This window comes from Sciurus vulgaris, assembly GCF_902686455.1.
Source record: "Sciurus vulgaris genome assembly, chromosome: 16".
Taxonomy (NCBI): Eukaryota; Metazoa; Chordata; class Mammalia; order Rodentia; family Sciuridae; genus Sciurus; species Sciurus vulgaris.
The window spans coordinates 53,519,162-53,528,149 of NC_136477.1; positions in this window are offsets into that span (position 1 = coordinate 53,519,162).

An 8,988-nucleotide genomic window follows, 5' to 3' on the forward strand; every position below is an offset into this window, starting at 1 on the left:
CTTAAAAGGCCTGGAAGTTTCTGGTTTTGCCTTTTCTTGGAAACCAGCTGCCATTTAAAAAATGTCTAGATTATTGGAGGGGACGCACGGAGGGGAAGCAGCCAGCCTCCGGCTGTTTCTGACCATCCCAGATGAGGCACTGCACATGTGAGTGAGGCTATTTGAGATCATCTAGCCCTGTTCAGATGATGTCAGCCACAGGAATGACCCAAGAAGACTTGACTCAAGAACTGCTCACATAAGAGCCCAGATTCTCCAGAGAATCATGAGTACATAAAATGGCTACTGTTTGAAACCACTAAGCCATAGGATGACTTGGTACATAACAATAGCTGACTGATACAGTTGATAACAAAAGCATGAAGAATATGCTCAGCCTACATTCAAAATGTACAGGATGGCTTGAGGAGGGGGTACTCTATTTAGCAGCTCCCCAAATTTTTCTCAGAAGGAGCTGTGATTATTCTTTAAGTCCAACCAAGACATTCTCAGCTTGTTACTACTGACTCTTGGATCCAGCAGCTCCCATGGTGGGAATGTGGTGACTTGAAGAAGGTGCACCTACAGGGTCTGGGATCCTGGCTCAATGGTAGAGCACTTGCCTAGCATGCATGAGGCACTAGGTTTGATTCTCAGCACCGCATACAAAATAAATAAATAAATAAAGGTTCAGCAAACCAACTAACGAAAATATGTTTTAAAAAAAAGAAGGTGCAGTTATATAATAACCTGTTTTTCCAAACCCAGACTTTCACCAACCAGACTCACATCTGGGAAGTCGACAGGATTTCTCCCTTCTCTCAGTAAGGTGTTTGCCACTGGCTGTGCACTTGGCACAAAGTAGCACAATATGTCCCACCTGTGTGATATCCATTGCAATTAGTTTTGAAATGCTTCTAAACCACCTTGCTGTTTGGCCTGTGTCAACATCCCCGAAGACGGGGCACTGTCTCACAGCTGTGTGCAAATCAAACAGAATAGAATTAGCAAAAATGGCAGGAGGAAGTTGGTACTTACCAATAATAACTTTGAATGTAAGTAGATTAAATTCACCAATCAAAAGACATAGACTGGGGGCTGGGGTTGTAGCTCAGTGGTAGAGCACTTTCCTCGAATGTGGGAGGCACTGGGTTTGATCCTCAGCATCACGCCAAAATAAAGTCAAGGTATCATGTCCAAATACAACTAAAAAAAATATATAAAAAAAAGACATAGACTGTACCAGGAGAGTCCTTGTCACCTAACAAATCCTCAAGATGTCAATTAATTTGGTCAAATCACAGCATGGATAGGATGAAGAGATAAAGAGGATAAAGTGATGCTTCAGCTGCACCATACAATTCATTTTCCCAGTACCCTTTGTGCCTTGGCATGCACAGCTGCTGGCCTGGGCCTGGTACAAGGAAAGGCTTTGGTAAACTTGGCAAGAGAGTGAGGGGTTATGTGGACCGCCGTCTTGATTAGGACCTGCATATGGGGAGGCTAGGTGACATATTCAGGCTGCTGGGGAGCAAGTCACTGTTGATGTAAAGTGACCACTGGAAACTAGCCTGAGGGCAGGCCCCTGTATAGAGGCTCTTAAGAGGCCCCAATCCTTATTAAATAATTCTTAGTAAATTTCCACTTCCCCACATATTTTATGAGCCTTTGTCTTATAAGGTTACCCTAACTGACCAAGGCAGAAATGATCATCTTTCTCCAAACCCTCCTGGAAAAGGCTCTGACTCTTTCAGAATCTAATAATACAGGCTATTAGATTTGTCCAGAAGGAAATTATCTACGATTTGACAAAGGCTCACACCAATAAGCCAATCAAAGTCAGAGCCTTCTCTCTCAGACTTTTAAATGGAAGTGTACGCTGGAAAACAATTCCTTGGTCCCATTAAACTTAAAGTGCACATACCATTTGATACAGAAATACTCATTAAACTGCCCAATGGTTTAGGTATACTGCTTCAGATTGGAAAGAGCCTAATTGTCCATTAATAAAACATTAGTAGAATAAGTCATGGGACATTCATTCAATGAAATATTATGCAGTCATTAAAAATAAGATGATAGTTCCTTGCAACAAATGGTGCTGGAAAAATGGACTTCCCGATTTAAAAAAAAAAAAAAAAAAAAAAAAATGATGCTTAATCCTTACCTTGCCTCATGTAAAAATTAGTTAAAACTAGACCTAAATGTGAGAGCTAAACATAAGAGCTAACACTATTAAACTTCTAGAAGAAAACAGGTGAATGTTTTAGTGGTCTTATATTAGACAAAGATTTCTACAACAGGATACAAAAAGCACAAATCTTAAAATTTTAAACTAAACTTCATAAAAAAATTAAAACTTACTCTTTAAAACTTAGTGTTAAGTTAGAAATCCAAGTGAAACATTAGTAGAAAATATTTGAAAAACATACACAGAATTAGTAGTCATATATATAAAGACTTCTTACAACTCAATAAGAAGAGGAGAAATGACCCAATTTTTCAAATGGGCAAAATATGTGAGTAGATACTTCACCAAGGAAAAAAATGTGAATGGCAAATAAGCACTTAAAAAGATTATCATGGACTAATGACATAGCTCTGAGCCTGATCTTTCTGGCCCAGAATTAGTGACTCAGTTATACAGTGGTCCCAGCCACCTCCTACATGCAACAGCAGCAACAGGTGGAAGATGAGACCAGGAAAGGCCCTCCCCACATTCCCTTGTACCCTAGCAACTCCCACTTACATCAAAGATAGAACTGATGGAGCTCCACAATGCAAACACCACTTTGGTCAGAGTCAGAAGAACTAATAAGTCAAGTAAGAAAATCAAATGTAATCCCAAAATTCAGGCTGCATTTACATCCACAAGGCCAGGGGCTCAGTCTTTCTCTTTTAGGGAAGAGATCTGCACTGGACTGGCCTTGAGCCATCTGCAGGGCAATCATAATAGTGACAATAGTCTTATCTAATACAGTATTTCCCAAGCTGTGCTAGGAGGTGCACTCATTCTAAGAGATGCTCATTTTTAAGAAGTTCCTATAAATGGAGAAACCCTATTTTATGTCCTTCTTGGAAATTTATAATATATATAAGCACTTATATATAATATATATAAGTCACTGAGAAGTCCTGCAATAAAGAAACTCCTTTGACTTTGCTGGTACCCTTAAATGTATTTGACTCTCAAGCCCACTTTTATTTAATTTTTTCCCTCCCCTTTATCATAGTTTGGATCTGGATTGTCCCCCAAAGTCTCATGTGTTAAAAGTTTAGTTGCTATCCTATGGCACTACTGGGAGATAGTGGAAACAGGAAGTGGGGCCTCATGGAAGGAAGGTGTGCCCTTGAAGGATATATTAGGATATTTTAGGACCCTAACTCCTTCTGCTCTCTTTCTGCTTCCAGGGTGCCATGAAGTGAGCAGCCTTACTCCACCATGAACTTCCACCATGTCGGTTGGACTGCCTCACCATAGCCCCCAAAGTGATCAGGCCAAGCAACCATGGACTGAAACCTCTGAAACCTTAAACCTTTTCTCCTTTTGAGTAGTTTATCTCAGGTAATTTGTCATATATATATATATATATATATATATATATATATATATATATATACATATACACAAAGCTTACTAAGACACTCCTTTTTTCCTTATCTTTGTTTTGTACACTAAACATATTTTACTGACATGATAAATAATTCTTATGCAGGGCTTTATTTTTTTAGAAGATTCTTTTTATCATTTTTTTCTGTTTAAGTAAGGGAGCAGGACTAGATTTATAATTCACATTATTCAGGCATGACACTAAGGTTTGTATGAAGTTCTGGGAATGGCAGCAGAGATTCATGCCCTTGTCTGGCAGGTCACAGTGATCACTGGAAAGATTAGACCTGAATTCTACAGTTTGTCCAATGATAACCAAGCCAGATGTCACTGTGTGTTAGGGACTTCAGGGCTAGACATGCTCCTCTTAGAACATTAATCTAACTAAAATCACACTAAAAAAGAAAAGACTCTTTCAACTGTAAAGATGTGACACTACATTCCTGGTGCAAGATCCATGGAGAGTCACATGAAATCTGGACACTTCAAAGGAGATTCTCAAATTGTTTATGACATCCTAATGATTGATGGTTCTTGACCATACCCTGCCCCCCGTTCTTTCAGAAATACTGTTCCTCTTGGCATTTGAAGAGGTTGGATGGGGTAGGGAGGAAGGCCCACCTAACAATTTGATTTGACCCAAGGTAATTTTCAGAGCTTAGATCTAATCTCAGAACAGCTAAAGGTGAAGATGTGTTGGGCAAGGTCTTAGAACCTGACTATACTTAACACACAAGAGGCTAATGCTGATCAAGGATCCAAGGCAAAAAGTGAGAAAGGGTCTTGCCCTTGCCACAGATAATTATGCATGCTCCCATCCCTCCGTGAGAAGAGATTCTGGCTAAATCTGTTTGGGAAGCAATCACCTAGGACACGGAGAAGAACACATACGAGCACTGTAGCCCAGACTGCTTTGGGGTCTGCGTTCCACAGAGGCCCCCTATCCTTGGGACAAGGAGGGCCTCCTATCCTGCTGGCTGTGGTGGAACAAGTCCTGCAAACTTGAGGCCTCAGTACATCCTGTATTTAATCCACTCTGAAGGCCTTGAAGTGTTTAAAAATACTCAGTCACAGGGGAGGGGTTATCTCCAAGGCCAATATATACACACTCTGGGGTAAGAGGAGCAGGTGATTTTTTTTTTTTTTTCTAAGCACTAGAGGGATGAAAAATTTTCCAACCAGTTATCACGGATTATGTGATAATCTGTTTTCTTGTGTACAGAGTTACTGAATATAAAAGTGATGTTTTTAAAAATATAAGTGGGCTAGGGTTGTGGTTCAATGGTAGAGCACTTGCCTAGCATGTGTGAGGCACTGAGTTCAATTCTCAGCACCGCACAAAAAATAAATAAACAAACAAATAAAAAAGTAAAGTTATTTTAAAAAACCACACATGTGTGTTCTCAGGAAGTAGCTAGACAAGACTAAACGAGAGAAGATAGAAGCAGAAAAGCAGTGAGTCAGGAAGGTAAAAGGGAGGTTGGAGGTTTCATTCACTTGTGCATTATTTATTCATTTAACAAATATTTACTGAGTTCCTATTGTGCTGCAGGGATAGACGTAGCAGTTGGAATTCACCATGAACAGAATGTACAGAAATCCTTTGCCCTAGGCAACACATGTTCTAAGAGGGTCTTGAGACAGACAGAAACTTACAGAATAGTCCAGTAGAATGTAGTGTTAGCTAGAATTAATTAGAGAGGGTCACCCTGATGAGATGACACCTGAGCAAAGAACTGAGAGGATGATTCATGCAGATATCTGGGAGGAAAGTACTCTAAGACCAAGGGAAATTCATGTTCAAAGGTCCTGAGGCATTCACAAGCTTGGTGTGTTCCAGGAGCAAAATGGAAAGCCACGTGGCTAAAGCAGAGTAAGCAAGAGGAAGAAAGAAGGAAGCAGGGTGTAGGAAACTGCAGGGGCCACGTCATGTGGTGTTTGGATTTTAAGATGGAAACCAGCTGTGGTGGCACACGCCTGTAATCCCAGTGATTTAGGAGGCTAAGGCAGGAGGATTGCAAGTTCAAAGCCAGCCTCAGCAACTTAGCAAGGCCCTAAGCAACTTAGTGAGACTCTGTCTCTAAACAAAATATTTTAAAAAGTGCTAGGGATGTGGCTCAGTGGTTAAGCACCCCTGGGTTCAATCCCCGGTACCAAAAACAATCCCAGTGCCAAAAACAAAACAAAACAAAAAAGATGGAAGTCAGCAGAGGGCTTTGGACAGGGGAGTGACAAGCTCAGTCACACGAGGCATCAGGGGTAAGGACTTAGACATGAATTTTGGAAGACCACAATACAGGCCATGGTTAATTCACCCTATTAGATATGGAAAATGAGAAACCCCAAAATAGTGAGGCCAGGGAAAAGGGAGTGAAAAAGAAACACATACACTGAGAGCAGTGCTGCTTTCCCAGTACATTCCTTCCCAGTGACAAAATGAACCCCGGGGAGGAGGTGCCTGTCAAACCTAGAAAGGCGTCTCTGGGAAGAGGACAAAGCATTGATCCTTCCCTAAACAAGTCCTTTTCCAGATACCATCCACTGACCCCAGGCCCTCCCTTAGGCCCAGTAAGCTAAATCCTAGAGATTGACCGCTGACCCCAGACTCCCTCCTGTTTCACACAGTAAAACACAGACCCCAAATTCTTGAGTGCCCAAGCTGACATGCTCATTAATTAAGTCACCTCTCAGTACAACCTATATAAACACAGTCTCCTCCTTTATTCAGTGGCTCATTTTCCACCAGAAAAATGGGTCCAATGGTGTCACCCCGTTCCTGCATGAAACTTTGTTCCTGAATAAACAACTGAGATGATCCGTGAAGTTTGCAACCAGCCCGTTCTTTTTGTGCTAACACACCCAACTTCACTGGTTTCAGCTGCAGGAGAAAGCACACTTTCTGCCGTCACAAGATTCAAAGTCTGCTAATTTCCTGGTTATGGATTATGGCCAAGTTGCTAAGCCTGTCTGAGTTTTTGCTTCCTCATTTGCAAACCTGGGCTCCTGGGTTTTATGAGATTCAACTGCATTGCCATGGGAAAAGTGCCTGTCACAGCATGGGCACTGAAGGAGTACTGGTTCCCCTCTCAGCCTACGTGTGTGGGTACAGAGGCAACCTGCTGATAGACAACTGGGGTGAAGCTGGGAGTGGGGAGGAGTGCACATGAAAGATGCTCCAGCCAGGCATGGTGGCACACAACTGTAATCCCAGTGACTTGAGAGGCTGAGGTAGGAGGATCACGAGTTCAAGGCCAGACTCAGCAAGTTAGCAAGGTCCTAAGCAACTTACTGAATAACATCTGTTGCAATTTGAACTGGAAGAGAGACTAAAAATTTGATACACTCTGAGCTGGACTATTAAAAGTCCCCTGATCAAGAGAGTTGGCTACTACCTGAAATGGGAGCAAAAACTATGATTTTTTTTTTTTTTTGGCCCAAAATATGGGAAAGGGAGATGTGATAAATCTAAGAACCAAAATACTTTCCAGAAACTGGTTATCAGTGCTTATTGTTTCTTATTTCTTATATCCCCAGTACCCCCTCAAAACAATAAAAAATTTGACTTTCTGAATTTACCTGCAATGCAAGAACCAATCCAAAGTACTTCCTAAGTTTCCCCTTCGAATCAAATCTTTTATCTCATTTAATTTTTACCATGAATTCCATGGGACACTCCAAACCTCTTACCATTTTTTAAAAAGCACATTAAAATATAATATAGACTTAAATCTAGGGCTCTATTGCAGATGTGGGTAGGGAGAGACTGGCATAGGGACAGGACAGGGCCATCTGAGCAAGATATAGTTTGCAGGATTCCATCTCTGCAATTATCTGAAGATACAGACAGGGCTGGAGCGTCTTCAGAGACCTCCGTTCCTTGCAACACAGACTTCTTCATAGGGCTTTATGAGTCTTCATGTATCTGGCTTCCCTAAGAGCAAGTGACCAAAGGGGAAGAACAAGGAAAACTACACTGCCTTTTGATGAACCACTCCTGGAAGTGACACAATATCACTAGAGCTAAGTCACTAAGTCAGGTCACACTCAAGAAGGGAAGAATTAAGTTTCACCACTTGGAAGGAAGTATTTGTGGACACATTTCAAAACCATCACCTTTCACTGCTCTTGTGCTCCAAGCTTGTGCACACCAACCCTCTTTCCTTATGACACTCCCTTCTCATAAGGCTCTATGGTTCCTGAGGCAACAGGATCCCAGCATCCTCTAGGCCAAACCTCAAGATTTAACTTGCATGGGGCACGCAGACTGCTTCTTCTCTTGAGCTTGAGCTCAGAACACTTTCCTCCAAACAGAATGCCACTTTAGCCCTGAACACACTCAGACCCTAAGCCCACTTCTCCATCCTTCTGACATCCTACGCTTTGGAAATGAGACCAAGTATCCATGCACACCTGGACAGGGGAAAAATGGGCCAAGCTTTTCTTATTAGATACCTGAAATTAAAAACACATGAACCGGGCTGGGGAGATAGCTCAGTCGGTAGAGTGCCTGGGTTCGATCCCCAGCACTGCAAAAAAAAAAAACAAAACAAAAACAAACAAACAAAAAAAACACACACATAAACCTATGGGCAAGAAGATAGGTCTCATCTGATCATGCATCAGATCCCCTGGAGGGCCTGTTGAAACAGATTTCTACAGTTCTGACTCAGAAAGTCTTAGGAATTGTGTGGGGATTTCCATTTCTTACATGTTTCCAGGTGCTGCTAGTCCACGGGCCCATTTTGAGAACTGCTAGTCTAGAGATTAAGTGAGCAAAATGAATGTACCAGCAGTGGTTGAATTAATGGAGCATGCTTGTCCATATGACCATGTTTCATAGGGAAATATAGAGAAACTTACAACTTACCTGGGAAATTCTATGTTGTGACTATGTTCTTGTGGTCTGTTATCTTCTCTGATGCTATTTTTAGGTTTTTCTTCATAACTATATTTCACTTTATTGGTCCACAAATTCTCAGAATTGAAGCATACTGGAGGAGCCCTATGGTTTGCAAATTCAAAAACATACTTTGAATTGAGACCAAGTTAAAAATATGTCTCATTGCTTTTTTTCTTTCTTATATGACCCCACATTACCTTTATACTTCCCCCTTACATATCATTTGAATCTAAATAATACTTGAATTAGAAACATCACAAGTCCAAGGCAACTGATAAATGTAGCATCTAATATGCAAATCCCTTCCTAAAGTAATTTCACTCTTTAATTCTACCTTATTTCGGTCTGTCTTGGAGATTCCTGGAAAGAACATGTGCTAAAAGCATTTATATTCATATTAGTAGTTGGCTCCATAAGTAAAACAATTTATTCTACTTTCCTTTGGATCTTTCTCAGTGTTACTTGCTCCAGTTGAGTCATGCTATCAAAGAAAACTGAG